The sequence below is a fragment of the Alosa alosa genome, chromosome 1 (genome assembly GCF_017589495.1).
Source record: "Alosa alosa isolate M-15738 ecotype Scorff River chromosome 1, AALO_Geno_1.1, whole genome shotgun sequence".
Classification (NCBI taxonomy): Eukaryota; Metazoa; Chordata; class Actinopteri; order Clupeiformes; family Clupeidae; genus Alosa; species Alosa alosa.
In genome coordinates, this window is record NC_063189.1 from 46,942,380 (window position 1) to 46,958,780 (window position 16,401).

Genomic DNA, 16,401 nt, shown 5'->3' on the forward strand with positions numbered 1-16,401 from the left:
CCACAGTACGCACAATGTAGAGAGCACTTCAATCGACATATTCTAACAGGGAAACATACACTCTAAACACTCTAAAGCAGCACAAGTAGTGCGCAAAGAGATCCTTAATTTATCTTTCTCTTTTGACGGGTCATTCAAAGAAAACTGCCAGCAGAGGGCTGTGCCACCATCTCTCTTGGCCTTCATCAACATGGTACTTGATGGTACAAACATTGAGCATCAGTCCACCACAAAACCTGCCCTAACAATCTCCCAATTGATAGTCTTAACAGTAAGAAGTAATTAATTAAGTAGTAATTAACGACACAGCCTTATATTAACATGCTAGCTACAAATGTGTTCAAGCCCAGTTGACCGGCTATTTAAAGGGACACCAGGCAAGCTTGCTGCTTTTTCTCTACGAAACTCCCCCTCGCTCGGTCTGAAGCTCTTTTCCTTTTCTTTGCGTCTTCTGTCAAGGGTTTTCGCTGCTTCTTCGCCGGCTCTGCCATACACACGTTTGCAACAATCTCTAGCGTTTCGTTAGCCTGCCTGCTTCGGTCGGCGGGTAGGATACACTGAACTTACAAGCGGGATATTCTTCCTACAGGCAATAGGGGCGGGCGAGAGAGTCTTCACTCGCCCTGTATTGAGTCATTTAACCATATACCGACTTACGAAGATGAGTAACTAACACGAAAACGTTACCTAGTGTAACCCTTTAACTAGGCTACTCTGTTAACATTACCTATTTCAGACATAACAAATTTGACATTACCAAGCTGACATATCTACAATATACTCAATATGTTTAATCATTAAACTAGCTTCAGCTCACATAAATGTTCCAGACTATCTGCTAGTTTAGCTAGGATAATTATTTTGATCAATGTCCATGATTTTTACCTCAAAAGCTAACTACCAAGGAAATCTCCTTCCTGGCTATGGTTAAATTAATTTGCAACATGAATAATATTATGTAATTATGTAATAATATTGTTTGTTCATAGTCAATCTGTTTACCTGTTAGAATATGTCGGTTGAAGTGCTCTCTACATTGTGCGTACTGTGGCCTGTAGCAACAACTCTCTAAAGCAGGGTTTTTTCAGTGGTGGTATTGCAGGTGGTCTGTGAAAATGGTCTAGGGGGGTCAATTTTCATGGTTACCCGCTGTACTACAGAGGCTGTTTTGAGCCACTCCCATCAGAAGCAGCTGCAACCAAAGTCTGACCTGTATTTTACACTCACACCACCCACAGTGGCCTCTCCCCAGGACAGCACAGCCCTCACAGCTCCACTGTGAATACACATGTAGGAGACACAGGGGTGGGAATAGGCTTCTTGTGAGCGGGGCTCTGAAATTGACCACTTGCTTTGTACAAATTTAAACCATGTCCTCTGAGGCCAGTGTGATTCACACACACACACACACAAACACCAGAGTTTATCCTCCGCATAGGAGCAGTGAGCACCCCAAGAGGACAAACACACACTACGGGCCATAAGAAAAACACACACCTGGACCAGCTATTGCTGCTGCGCGTGAAAGCAGTTGATGGTTAGGTGCCTTACTCAAGGGCACTTCAGCTGTGGATGTGGAAGAGCACTAATAACTCCCCACGGTGATGGAACCAGCAAGCCCTTGACAATATGTCTAACTGTTTACGCCTTTGTGAATGGTGGAATACTTGACCACATGTTACTTGAAATGTGCTATGGAGTTTTTTTTTTTTTGTCTAAAAAATGTAAAGAAATAACTTGTTTTGACATAATGTCTCCCTATTATCCAGATATCCACTGAAGTTTGCATGCAAACCAGCTTGTCATGAGCCGCCTCTCTTTTAATATTATATTGTAGGCTACAATGTGTGCCACTGTATTAAATACAATGCACGTCAATGGGTGCTTAATCGTGTCTTTTTGGGGCTTCCTCAGGGCTATTGGCCCCGGGTTTCTGGCCCCGCCTTATTCCACCACGCCCATTTTAGAAATGTATTTTCTTCAGCCTTGTACTCAAGTACGACTTTCCAGTCGGCTAGTTCCGGCTTATTATCTTCATTGAGATAACACGCCAGAAGAGGATGGAGAGGCTAACTTGGGTGAAAACGAAAAATTGCAATATTGTAGCCTACTTCGTCGCCCAAGGCTATTCACCTCTACAGAATGGGTAGATGATATTCAGTGGTGGCCTCCCGTATCGTAGCCTATGGAGATATATTTTAGAGATGGTCTGGCCATTCTCAGCACTGTATGTCAATAAAATAATTGTCATAATATGTGCTTTCTTTAGTTCTACACCAAACCCAATGCATTATCTGATTATTTACTGTCTAAATTAAACCAAAACACTTAACTTAGGGGCCGTATTACAGAAACTTCCTAATTCACAAATCCTATCTGATCTGTTTGGTAACCATGGTAACTATGTTGAAAGTCATTACAGAACATCCACTCCTAAATTAGTGTTCTCCTAACTTCAGATAGGAAAGGTATATATTACAGACGTCTTCATTCTCCAAAACCCTAAATAAACGTTCATAACTTTAGGATAACCCATAACATATGATGGCAGTCATCCCGATAGAACTCTGTCTCAACTCAACCATTGCGATGCCCCCGTTTGCGTGCGGAATAAGGTGAATAGCCTCTGGCCAACCTGTACTTAATGCTTGAGGCAATAAGGGTGATTCAGTGTGAAAACAAGTCAGATAACTACACTGTAAAAATGGAATAGTTTCTTGAATAACCTCAATGTTACACCAAGGACCCAGGGGTATCTTTGTTTCACTATCCTTGCATTTTAGGTTTACAACCAGAAAAGCTGAATTTGAAGTAGGCAGGCTATACTCCACACACGACAACACTCCTGCATTAAATATTTTATATTACAAATCAGTGCGGTCTCAAATGAACACAAAATGGATGCTTGGATATTTACTTATTTTTTTAGTACAATAAAATCAAGGCTGTTTCATAATTAATTGTTTTTGTTTTACCCAGCCAAAGTTACTTTTTGAGCCAGTGCTGTTTTGTTTGGATGATTAGCCATAGTGCGCTACTGTAGCCTAAACAAAGGTTACTGTCGCTAAAACAAATCCACACTAAAGTTGGTAGATACTAAACTGTCAAGTTTTTTTTTACATATTAGATTCAAGTCTTCAAGCTACCAGTGAAATGTATTGTAGCGATCTCACCCTCAGACAAGAATCACCTTTGGCCAGGACGGTCATTTATTGGAACAGGAAAACTCAAACACACTCAGACATACTAGGATAACTACATAGGGCAACACAGGGGTAGTCTCAGCCGCACATGTAACACACAATAAGGGTTTACCACACACATCAAGACGAGGATAAACACATGAGGTACAACTAAAGAGACTAACACGCTAACAACTACACAACATGGTAAACGCAACTACAACTATTATAACCGACATTACACATTATAGCATTCACTCGCACTGCATTCTGGGAGACACTCATTCAACGTTAGACATGTACATCCACCGACGCTACAGTATTGCTGAACTCACCTCTAAAACTCCACATTATTTAACTAGAGGAGTCTACCTTGTGCAGATGAACATAAAGGGTGGATCACATTGCATGCGGTATGTGATGCGCTCGCCGCTATAGGTTGCTCTTGGTGAGGTAATGATTTTTGCTTTGCTTGCCGCCGGGTTCAGTGCAAAATACCTATGATTTACAGCACGCTGCGGTCAAAGTTCAACATGACAGAACTTTGACCGCGGCACACACAAGAGCGCCAAAATGCTGCTTGCGCTGCGCTTTTTTGCATTTCTGGTTAGATGCAAACTGCATTTTGTTTGTCTTTGTACTTGTACTCTGCACAATGACAATAAAGTTGAATCTAATCTAAAAGATGCTTTATTTTTGTGTTAGCTTAACTGTTAATGTTCCTGTGAAAAAAGTGTCCACCATCTTGTTTTTTAAAAAGATAAAAACAGGATATTCTTTGGTAGAAAACATCTTTCTTTAATTTATCCAAATGTTTAAAAATGGACAACACACAACAAGTTTACGGAATTACACAGTCATGTCTCAGACATCAGATGAAAAGGAGTCATGTCTCAGGAAAAGCGGAGTCAGACGAAAAGGTCACAGACAAAAAGTTCTCAGATGAAAAGTTAGTCAGGTTTCAGGAAAAACGGAGTCAGACAAAAAGTTCTCAGATGAAAAGTTAGTCAGGTTTCAGGAAAAACGGAGTCAGACAAAAAGTTCTCAGATGAAAAGTTAGTCAGGTTTCAGGAAAAACGGTGTAAGAAGAAGCGGAGTCAGATGAAAAGTTCTCAGATGAAAAGCTATCAGTCAGGTTTCAGTAAAAACAGCTATTTCTGTTAAACTGGTACAACAAGCAAACTTATTTGTGATATAATAGGCTACAAAATAGTTGTTTTCTGAAGGCTAGTTCACTCGTTTGTAGGCTAAAGTAAACCCACGTTGCCATGGATACTACAAACAAACTCGGCTGAAGATCCATAACACATCACGTGAAGTGAACCAAAGATTCTAGAGCGCTACACGCTTTGACGTGAACTAGCTTGTGCAGTGCTCAAACTAGCTTGCAGAAAGAAACTATTTGGTATTATATCCATACAGTCTATGATTTTATCACAGATATGTTTGCTTGCTGTACCAGTTTGCTTGCTGTACCAAACCAGGCGTATTTGTGATATAATAGTGTAGCGCCGAGGCTATTTGCCCCCGTGTTGGACTTTCCCCTGTGTTCCCCTTTGTCTTCTGTTTTCCCGGCGTGTGCGCGTGTGTGTGTGTGTGCGCGCGCGCGCGCGAGACTGTCTGTGTCTCCCTCTCCCTTCTGTGTCGTAGAATGTGTCAATAAGTTCTGATGTGTTTTGATTGGGGGGAGGTGTCCGGGAGGGAATATTTAGGGGTTCGGATAGGTTAGCGATTGATAAGGGGAGGGAATAGAATAGGGGGTTCTAAGACGTCTAGTAAGTTTAGTCAGAGTAGAAGAAAATTACGTACGAGTGGGTTGTGTTGCGTTGTGTTGTCTGCCGATAAGAGTGAATGACGAGTGATTGAGACCTAATTTATCAAGATCAGTTTGTTGTTTTGTAGTGGACACCTCCTGCTACCCGTACCTTAGCCTGTACATCCTTTATAAAGATAAATTACCGGAGTTTGGAACGGTATCTCAGCCTCCCCGTCTTCTAACTACTCTTCGGCATTACAATAGCATAGCCTACTGTTAAGGAAGCTTAAAACATTTAAGAGTGGTCTTTTTTTTTTAACGTACCCGCCGCTATCACGTCTGGTATAGCTATTTCCATTAATTATAGTGGAAGCTTTGTTGCAGAAGATTCAACGCTTCACTGTACGTACACACCGCCGCCGACTTGAGCTTCCAAACAGTCAGGAAGTCATTCATTTTCAATGGAAGCCAGCTTCTCTCAGCGGCCAGAAGCGTCAAATCCGTCGGCGTCGCGTTTTGGGCGTCTTGAGCGTCAAGCAGAAAGTTGAAAGTCAGTCAACTTTATGGTAATGAGCTATGATGCAGTTCAGCGACCAACGACCAGCAACCAATCAGTCCCACCAGGAATTCGCGATGTTGCGATCGCAACAATTAATGCAAATTCAGCAAATCCTCGGCGACCTCGCAATTTTGTCCAAACACTGCAACTTTTTCGCAAATTTGACCAATCATCATGGTTTCCCCGTGAAATTTCACCTACCACAACAGCACCTCGCGCAGAATATTGACTCAGATGCCACACTCACTTCTGCAGACACCAGAGATAACTTGTTCACTCCTCTGCAGTTTTGATGACAATAATAACGTTAATGATCTGCTTTACTGCTGTCATCTCAACCTAGTGTTGCTAACCTGCCTAAGCTATGAAAGTAAGTTAATTAGGGCCTACTTGGTTTACTGACATTTGAGTAGGCTACAATATGCAACCCATTGGCAAACGTTTACACCTGGATATGTCCTTTAGCTCGTGTCATGTTTGCTAGCTTGTGGGCTCAGTTTGTGTAGTGCAGTGCTACCAAAATCATATAAATTAATAACATTGTAAGACATTTACCTAATCTATGATCCAAGAATGATTTCATATGAGTTAATTTTTAACATTTATTTTAACTAATGACATAGAAAACATCCCGAATTCTATCCACATATCGTAATGCACTATGCAAAAAGTTATTTCCAGTCGTAGCCGAACACAGTGAGATGCAAGTGTTCCAATCCACTTAGATATGTTATTACGCTACTCTCACATCCTTAAAGTGGCAGGCAGTCAATTAGACTTACACACTACCAATGTTATAACATTAAAGAAGTGTAGTCTAATAGTTTAAATCAATATGAAAATACTTAGTTGGCCTATTTCATTTGTAATCAGTAATTATGCAAGTCACAGAATATGAATTATTAAAAAGTAGGGCTGTCAATCGATTAAAAAATGTATCTAATTAATTACATGTGATAAATTAATATAAATTAATCGCATATATATTTTTTGCTGTGAATATTTAATTTTTTTTAATTCAAATAAATCATTGAATAATCAGCATTAGTGACATTAAAGTTCAAAAACTCTTTTATTATTATTTTAATAATGGCCATAATAATAATATGCTGAGGAAATAAATTCAAAAGTGCTTCGGAAAGAAGTTGTTTTTCACATACAAGGTATTTCAGGCCACAGATATAACCTAGGGGACACAATGAAAATAAATTAACACTTCCCTCAATGTCAACACTATTTCTTTGCATTGATGTGCGACTTTAGAGTTGATGAACTCCAGTGATATGCAAATTCCTTGCTGCAGACAACACTTTATTTTTATCAACACCATCAGGCCGTTGTTTAAAAGTAAATGTTCTAGTCAATGATCTAGTCAGCACATTTTCTTCTCTCCTTCATTTTACATGGTTACTGACTACAACGGCTCAGGGTCAAAGGTCATATGGAATCGATTAATCTGCGTTATTTTTTTTTCATCAGTTATTTTTTCTCAAATTAATTAATCAAAATGAATCAGTTATTTTCACAGCCCTATTAAAAAGATATGAACTTAATATGAATTACAACATATATGAATGTATTGAAACATTATGCCATCTCTTTAGGAGGCTGTCTTTTTTGGACAGTTCTACAAAAGGTTATACTGCTTTGTGAATTACCCCAGTCAAAGTATTTACACAAATAAAGTAGGCCTACTTTGATTTTCTGTAACCCTTACTATTTACCTTTACTTCTCCTTTTTAATAAGCATCAAGATGATCCGTGTAATTTTGGTCTTACTAACCTTAATTACCCTCAATTAAAAAATAATTAAAATAAAAATCTATTTAAAACTATTTGTGCAATTTTCACTTCCTCTCGCAATTTCTTCGCAACAAACAGCTAAAAACACTGCAACTTCCATCACAATTTTTTTAAAAAGCTGTCGCGAAATCAGGCATTTTTAGATCGCAACAATCTCAAAAAATCCTCGCGAAATCCTGGAGGGACTGACCAATCGAATAGACGGAAGTATTAAGATAGCATTTTACGTTCGATCATGTTCTGTCACGTCAGAGCGGCCAAAGCTTCCCTGGACTTTTTTGACAAGCGTCCTTGAAGGGGGCAACCAGAGCTTCTTTGGAAGCTCAAGTCGGCGGCGGTGTGTACGTACAGTCAGTTGTGTAGCTTCCCTGTAATACGAAATAGAATTCTAGAGTTCTAGTCGTTTTCCGCAAGCTAGTTCACATTATGACTCTTTGGTTTTCCTGAGACCTGACTCTGAGAACTTTTCATCTGACTTCCCTTTTTCTGACAGCGGTTTTCCATAGACCTGACTCCTTTTTATCTGATGTCTGAAACCTGACTGATAACTTTTTATCTGAGACCTTTTACAATAGTCTGACTCCGCTTTTCCTGAGACCTGACTCCTTTCATCTGATGTCTGAGACATGACTGTGTAATTCCGTAAACTTGACAGCGGTTTTCCTGAGGCCTGATGCCTTTTCATCTGATGTCTGACACCTGAGTCTGACAGCTGAGGATGTCCCAAAATGTACACCGTAATCAGGTGACTGCCAGTCTTCATTCCAAGATCACTCCGTCTTGGCTCAACACTGCACTCTTTACAGCATACACAGCCCATCTGAAACTTCCTCATCCAGGCCTCCAGACTACCTGCCACATCGCTCAGCCCTCTGCAGTCCCAGCGGATAACAGGCTCTCTAAGCACCGGCCTACTCCCAAGGCCACAGGCCACTCTGCCACTGGATATGTTCAGGAAATCCTCACTCACTGCCTGCTCTCCTAGGCTTGGCAATAGCTCCCCACAAGACTCACGTCAGCAACAAGGAGTTTCCAAGCTATTCCTCCTTCAGGCTTCGGCCAACCCAACAGGACAGCAGTGTAACTCCTCCAGTGATCTCTCTCCCCAGGTCTCTTCATCGGCCTGCCATCCCCTTCTCCGCAGTACACCTTCGTATTCAAATCAATTGAAATGTGGGTCCCCTCCACACAACTAGAGGGATAATCCCACCGCTGCCACCAAATGTGAAAAAAGTGTCCACCATCTTGTTTAAAAAAAAAATAAAAACAGGATATTCTTTGGTAGAAAACATCTTCCTTCTTTAATTTATCCAAATGTTTAAAAATGGACAACACACAACAACTTGCACATCAATCAGCATCTTCACAGTTCCGCAGGTCCAATGACGGCCAGGGGAGGCAAATGTTTTTTTTTATTCTGGCGGCAAGGAGCCCAGGCCATTATCATCTGTAAGTTTGACTATCGCCTTGTATTGGCCTGGCTAGATAGTGTGTTTGCTGCTAATGAATCTTACAGAATTTCACACAAGTCCTTTAATGGTGGGCTAAATAGGCTTTTTATGTGGATGGCAGCAATTATACTGTTAGCTGACTGAACTTGTAAAATATTTCAACCAAGCCCATCCAGTGCCTCAAAAATTAGTGCTGGAAGTACTGGCACTAAATCAAAGAGATTAAGTGAAACAGTGCATCTGTGAAGCTGTGGGCTGGATTTAGGAGACAAGCCTGTTTTGTCAATTAGGAATTTCGCCAGACAAAAATGTGCACAAGTTAGCTGAAGGCTCTCTTTTTGCTTGTATTTGCTTCCAGTCCAACTTCCTCTTTAAACACAGAGGCTCTCTCCTCAGACGGACCTACGCAGCCTTACAGCTCATCTGAACGAAGACATCTGGTCAGAATCAGATTCATTCATAGAAGCCTAGCTGATCCAGACTCAGCTGTCAAGTGATTCTGGAAAAAAATGCAATAGGACAGGTGTCATTAAGACTGAATGCACAGCTAATCTGGTGAGATAACAACTTCCTGCATCATCTGAGTAGACATCTCAGACGTCTCCAGACTTCCCAATACCTGAAAATAATTGATGAATGTGAAATGAAAGTTTTCACACTGACAAACAAAGCAGCGTAATTACCCCAAACTGCATCCATTAAAACCAAATGTGTGTATGTTTGTTTTTTTTCCAGACAGAAACCCTTTATGCTCACCACCTTCAGAATAACAATGAGGAACGAGGAAAAAATGTAGACAATATCAAGAAACAGGCTTACTTAAGCTTAAGAAGATAGGTACCGGCAGTTATTGCCTAACTATTGCTGCTGAAGTCATGGTATCTTTTGATCAGGTCATGAAATGCCTCTCATTATAGAGTAGGCTACCTCTGATTGGTGCTTTAAAAACAGCAAACAGCTGGGACTTAGGTTTTAGATCCTGCTTACCCTTCTGTATTTCACTGAAGTAACACAAAACACTAAAATACATCCCTAATTGTTTGTCTTTCTGACATTCTTTCCCCGAGCTGCAGTTCATTCATAGTTCCACTGTTTTTCAGTCACCCCCCCAGCTATGCCAGTGATCGGTCTGATCAAAGGCATATCTGGTGCCAACCAAATCATTATTATCTGACAGGGATATGATTACAGCAGCAGGGTGAAACCGCAGAAAGTATGTTGTCAGAGGAGATCTCTATAAGCAGTTTAAATCAAAAGCAACATTCATTGCCATAACCAAGCAAACTAAATATGGTCAAAGAGTCTTAGGGACTGTTCGTTATTTATTTAAGGGGCTACCGGAGGAGTTTTGGGAGCGTTAGTCAAAAAAGACATGACCCTCCCTCGCCAGCAATACATTTTTCTATGACCCTCCAAAGCAGGCGCGTAGCAAGCGTGGGGGATGTGGGTGTTATAACGTACACACTTTTGCTGGAACACGATTCTATCCCCCACACTTTTTGTCAGATTAAATTAAAATGAAAGTAAAATATAGAAAGAAACGCTCCCGTAAGAGTTGGAACCACAGAGAGACACAAATAGGTCTGTTGATTTGATTGAACGGTCATCTAATCACATCAAATTAGCCAGTGAAGAACCAGCGCCGCTCTGATCAAATTCAAAGTGTGCGTCTTTCAAGGCTGTGCAGATGCTTGGGTCTGCATTATAACGTCTGCAGTGAGCAGATTTCAGGTAGAATTAAAATGATAATTGTTACCGCATTATGCTAATTTAGTAAACCAAAATGCACTGTTTGACAAAGTTTGTCACAATGTAGAAATGCAGGGAGTCAAAGTGAAAGCGGGGGTGCGCGCACCAAGGCACTTGTTGTTTCTGCAGAAAGACCTTTGGCTACTGTTCTCGGAGCATTATGCTTTCTCTGTCTATGATCTGCAGCTTTTCTCAAACTATGGGCCTCCTCAACAATTAACCTACTGGACCACGTAGCCGCGAAATTGAGTTATGCCCGGTGCTTCACACGTCTGATCATTTGCAGCAAGATTGAATATATGGAACCGCGTACTGAAAAAAATAAATAAACTAGGCTAAACGTTTCCCCAATCAGAAATACTTTTTAATTTGGTGTCATCCACTATATTCATGGGTTTCATCAGGTCCCTTTCCACAGGTGTATAAAATCAAGCACCTTAATTATCAATGCAGACTGGATGGTGCTTGATTAATAGGCCTACACCTGTGGAAAGGGACCTGATGAAACCCATGAATAGACATAGCACAGTCAGCACACGTCTCCAAGACGCTTGGAACAGATCTGAACAGCTTCCTGTAGGCTAATTACATCGTGATCCATTTAGAACGTCTTATTTGATCTGATCAAACGCCGGCGGCATTTCACTGTCAAATACGATTGCGTTCCATTTAAAACATCTTATTTTGATCTTACAAACGGCGGCGTCAAGACATCTTTGAGTTCTACATTTGAGAACTAAGATTTCCAGCATGTAGAACTCAAATAGAACGCTATGAGCTCATGCAATGTGTGCGTCCCTGCAGCAAGTGAAACTAGGTAACGTGGACTAGGCTATAGAAACAACAATAGTTTAAACAACAATGTAGCTTCCTGTAACTATAGATGGAAAAAGCATAGAAACTGCTAATCATAATCTTTAAATGTACATTAATTAAGCTGGCTATATGCAACACTTTATTTATATTCCATTTGCATATGTTTCAAACGTTTTTTTAATGTGAGCTTACAGTTCTGTCACTATTCTGTGTCCTTTACATTTATTTAATAGGTATTAGTGATACCTCAAAATTAGGCTGCTGTCTGTTAGGCAATTTATTGTAGCCTGCTAACCCATATGCACAAAACATAATTTCTGAAATGATTTCTTGATTTATAACATGAGATATGTCATGTAGGGTAGTGCCAAATAGTGAAGTGATAGCAGGTAGATCATGTAGGCCTGTGTCACATGAGCCACACATATGAGGGGTGCTGCTTCTTCTGTCCCTCCCAAACTGCATTAAAATGGTGTGTATAGCAATGAGAATTTAAAAAAAAAATTTGGGGGAGAAACTCCCGGACACCAATATAGTCCACACCCCTCTCAGAAAATACTTACAATGTTCCTGTAGGGAGTTATTTATAATTTGGCCAGATTGTTTCATTTTCCTATCCCACAACCCCCACACTTTTAAAAAGCTTTATACGCCTCTGCTCCAAAGTGATTGCGAAAAAACGCATGACCCTCCCCAACAATGTATTGATGCTCTCTGTACTGGGTCAGCTTGGAGCTTGCATGCTACCACTCCTTCCTTGAAATGCCTTGAAAAGGCTGTCGTTTGCACAATTTCACAAATAATCATGTTGTGATCATTAAATGTGATGACATCAAATAATCATTATGTTTTCGGGACCGAAACATAGCCTACCTGTCAACTTTTTCCGGGTTTATCACGTAGGCCTACTATTTTAACTTTTTCCCACTGTCTTAGGAGGAGGGGTGTGAGGCCCTGTGCGAACTTGACAGGTGCGAGGCCCTTTTCACTTACGTGCATGAAATCAGCCTACTGTCGATGCATTTTAATAGTAGGCTAATAGGCTACACCAGCTTGTCTTTAAGAGAAATTGTATAGCCTATAACATTAGCTGAGTCACATATATGGCCATAAGCCGTTTATCATAGGCTATCCTACATCATAAAACCAAACTAGTGTAACAAAGGCGAACACTTTAACAGGGGTAATTAATTGGGCGTGATTTTGTGCTGAACGCTATTTGTCAATGACCAGAAACACACAACATTCAAACTAAGATGTGCACTATGGAAACTGGTCTGTAGGCTAACATTGGACAAATGAATGACATTGACTTGCCATATCCTGAAATACATTTTCTTCCTTACTTTGCCGCAAACGCATCAATGAAATCATAGGCCAACGAATTGCAGGTAGCGTCTTTTTCAATTCATAAGGGTGAGCCCACTAGTCTCTCGTGACGGTGCGCAAAGTTTTTAAATAGCCTATTCAACTTCGAAAAGCTTTGTTCACCCAACGCCAGTCACTGATCGCAATTTCAAAGTTCGGGAAGGTTCGTTCGATCTTGTTAAGTTGTGCAGTAGCCTATCTGTCCCCTTTGGAATTATATCTCGAGCCTATTGGTCCAGTACGTTATGTCCTGGGATTCGGACAAACTCAAAAAGAAAAAAAACTTTGGGCTAGATTTATATAGATGGTTATGAGAAGCAATATGAGAGAGAAATGTGATGATCATTGATCGTTGTTTTGGGACGTTAAGCCTTTTCCATAAGCGTCAGTGAAGGAGATTGAAGAAACATGCGGTCACGTCACCTAAAGTTCATAGGCCTAATATGACTTCATGCTAAATTTTTTGAAGGTTCTTAGTGATTATTAGGAACAATATGAGAGAAATTTGGTGATCACCGATCGTTGTTTTAGGACATTAAGCCACGTTAAGCTTTTTGCTTAGGCTAATAGGCATTAATTAAGAATAAATGCTTAATGTAATCTTTGGCCAGGTGCGAGGCCCTTGGCGACGGCCCAAATTTTGCTGTTTTCATGAATACAAAAGTTGGGTGACCCTCCCTCCTAGACTAAAAAAAGTTGGGTGACCCTCTCCTCAACAAAGAATAAAAAAAGACATGACCCTCCCCTATGTAGCGCTCGTAGACCTGGACCAGTAATTCAAGCACTAAACATCAACCTAGGCTCGGGAGAGGGGTATGCTTAAATGGACTAACTCACAAGAGGAATTAATAAGTTGAACAATTGACAGTTTTATTGCCTCCGAAACAGCAGTGTGGTTACACAGCATCGAATGGGCAAAATATAAATGAAATGATAAGGAAGAGCTCTTCAAACAAATAAAATATGAAAATCAAAGGAAACATAGAATTCAAGCCCCTTATTCCTGTATGTACTGATTCAAGAAAGAGTTCAATTCCTGTATGAAAAGTGTAGTGATTCCCAAAGTTCAGTTCCTTGAATGTGTGTGTGTGTATATCGATTCCCAAAGTTCAGTTCCTTGAATGTGTGCGGATATGACTACTGTGTTGAGTCAACAGTGTGGAAAATCTTATCTGGTGTTTGATGAACGAATGAACAAATCTTGGGTTTCTCTGAGACAAATCGTCCGGTTGGCCACACCGCTTCCACGATCGTTCTCAGTCTCACTGGGCTGGGCTCGCCATTTGGGATCCGAATCTGATCTGGTCGTTCAAAAAACCAATCTACACAAAGTGCAGAATAATAAGAATTCTGTTCTATTTCTATTCTTCAACATGAGACCTCATTAACTTCTTTCTATCTGTTAGAACATCTTCTAATGTGTAACCAATAACTAAGGATGCACTTAAGATTACATTGAGATGAATTACTTGCATCACAATAAACTATACAAATGAAATATAAGCAATTACATTACTTATAAGCATGCACTTTCAGTACAATTCAACGAATTGCATATATGAAACAAGAATAATATTTTAACATCATTAAGCAGTGTGCTTATCTATTTTACACTTCCATTTACTAAAACATTTTCCTTTTTAACCTTTTCAAGGACTATTTTAACATATTGCATTGTAACATGACTATGAATTAAATATTACAACTAACTTATTCAAAATACATGTGAAACTCAAAAGCTATGCATTTCTAATGCATCTGTATTATAACTCATTAGCATCAAACTGAATGCTAAAATGTAAACAAGTTAAGCGCCACGCATCTCGCATGGTTCAAAGCGCTACTAACGGCTTGGCTGACCAGGCTACCATGCTGCGCCAGCTAGTTAGGGCGTTAGCTAGGATTTAACATTGAGCACAATGACACGGCTTGTACCAAAGTGGCAGGAAACATTAAGATTCTCGTCAGAGATTAAACATTCTATTTAACTATGATATGGCATACCAAGGTTTCATACAAACATTGAGCATCGTCTCACTCATACTCCGATTGGTTTTTATGAATTACATCCTTTCCTAGATGGCTAGTAAAAAACTAGCAAAACGTGCTTTACTCACCAGAGTTCCAATTTGCTGTAAACTCGACAGAATCACTTTTCTTTCTTATTCAAAGTTGAGTTTGAGGTAGACTAATATCTTATGGATATAATTAGACGTTAAGTATTGACTTTTCAAAAGTATTTCGTTATTATTTATCTTCAAATCCGGGAGCTCTTTCAGGTGCACGTTCACAGGAAATATGTCGCTGGTAGAGAGAGAGAATGTTTGCTAGTAGGACGCTCTAGTCTTCTAACACATAGAGCGCCCTCCATAGGAAGATACATGAAATTGCATCTAGATTAGTAGCCCTAATTTCATGAGGGTTACACCTATTTTCCTCCGGTGGTCCATTCCATAAATAACGAACGGTCCCCATGGCCGGATCTAGAATAGGGCTGGGAGGGACAATGCCCCCCAAATATTTATTCTTCCCCACCTAATTGGTCAATTTTAATGGACAGCTATTGAATCTGACAATCACACTTTTCAAATTCGCCCCGTCTGAATTTCGAGGGTGCTGATTTGCTGGTTGGATAGTATAAATATCGGAGCAGCAGCGTTTCCCTCCACACTGTGTGCAGCACTTGCTGTTTCATACTTCAGTGGAGAGGGCTTAGCTATCATATTTCCATAAAGGTTATACTAGATGTAATATAGATTCTTGTTACTGGTTTAAATAAAGACCTTTAACTGTAGTGTTAGTGTTTGCATGAATATGGTACCATGATTTCTTTACCTCTTTATTATGCTCTCTTTATTATGCTATATTGTTATACATGTTTAACCCTTAAGAACGTAGGTTTTATTTAAACCAACGTACTCCACTGGGTGAGTTTTTTTAGCTGCATCACTAGCGTTCTACACTGACATTCTATAGTCATTATTAGGTGGCCTACAATCTATGCAGTGTTAGCATGGCCTGATCTGTTTTATTTCACGTGAACATTGCAAAGTACCACACACACACATGCTTTCATCATGTGATCACATGTGTTGCATGCATGCACCTGATTACGCAAATGAAGTCGCGCTGACAACGTGTTACAATTGTCACAAGGATAACAGGACACGCGAATATCTCTGCTCTTACCTCAGACGGATGTTCAATGTCCACATCAGAGTCGTCATTAGATGTAAAAATAACCCTGATCTCTTCATCAGTAAGCTGACGCCTTTTCAAATGTGCCATGACTAATATTATCGATGAAATTATATAGCGTCTGTAAATACTACGATTGTTTTCTGAATGAACTTTGAGATGCCGGTCGCTGTAATGTTTTGCATTGACGGACTTGATGGATGCACTGCTATTGCGCAAATAAAGCTATGATCAGAGAATGTCCAATAAGGGGAGAACTGCCACTCTCGGAAAACTTCCGGTTTCTGAACTGGTTGCAGTTCCTTCTGTGGTTCCACATGAGGGCGCTCGTCCACGAGTGCAGAATGCATGGAGGTCTATGGAGCTGTACCCCTCAAAATCCACTTTTCTCGGGATATAATTTTTTCCAAGTAATTTGAGTATTGTATTCGAAAGGGGAGGCAAAGAAAATACACTTGGTTGAGTATTATATTTTTTAACGTCACTTAATTGTTCTTAAAAGCCTTTCAAATGTGTCAA

General features: G+C 40.1%; 1 long non-coding RNA gene across 1 annotated transcript; it reads right to left on the reverse strand.

Moving 5' to 3' along the window:
- Nucleotides 1–13,533: 13,533 nt before the first annotated feature.
- Nucleotides 13,534–14,983, reverse strand: LOC125303283. Its single transcript, XR_007195045.1, has 2 exons — nucleotides 14,802–14,983; nucleotides 13,534–14,006 (listed from the first exon to the last, which is right to left on the reverse strand). It is a non-coding gene; the product is annotated as an uncharacterized LOC125303283 (long non-coding RNA).
- Between the last annotated feature and the right edge of the window lie 1,418 nt (nucleotides 14,984–16,401).